Source organism: Mastomys coucha, unplaced genomic scaffold (genome assembly GCF_008632895.1).
Source record: "Mastomys coucha isolate ucsf_1 unplaced genomic scaffold, UCSF_Mcou_1 pScaffold23, whole genome shotgun sequence".
Taxonomy (NCBI): domain Eukaryota; kingdom Metazoa; phylum Chordata; class Mammalia; order Rodentia; family Muridae; genus Mastomys; species Mastomys coucha.
This window is the reverse complement of record NW_022196906.1, coordinates 99,934,377-99,934,952: the sequence shown is the minus strand read 5'-3', so window position 1 is coordinate 99,934,952 and position 576 is coordinate 99,934,377.

Genomic DNA, 576 nt, shown 5'->3' with positions numbered 1-576 from the left:
GTTCGAGGCCAGCCTGGTTTACAGAGTGAGTTCCAGGACAGCCAGGGCTACTCAGAGAAACCCTGTCTGGAAAAAAAAAAATATTTATTTATTATATGTAGGTACACTGTAGCTGTCTTCAGACACCCCAGAACCAGAAGAGGGCATCAGATCTCATTACAGATGGTTGTGAGCCACCATCTGGTTGCTTGGATTTGAACTCAGGACCTTTGGAAGAACTGTCCGTGCTCTTAACCACTGAGCCATCTCTCCAGCCCAGAACACAAAAATATTAAGAAGAAAAAGTAAGGGCTGGAGAGATGGCTCAGTGGTTAAGAGCACGGACTGTTCTTTCAGAGGTCATGAGTTCAAATCCCAGCAACCCACATGGTGGCTCACAACCATCTGTAATGAGATCTGCTGCCCTCTTCTGGAGTGTCTGAAGATAGCTACAGTGTACTTAGATGTAATAAATAAATAAATCTTTAAAAAAAGAAGAAGAAGAAAAAGTAAGCTGGGCAGTGGTAGCGCATGTCTTTAATCCCAGCACTTGGGAGGCAGAGACAGGCGGATTTCTGAGTTCGAGGCCAGCCTGGT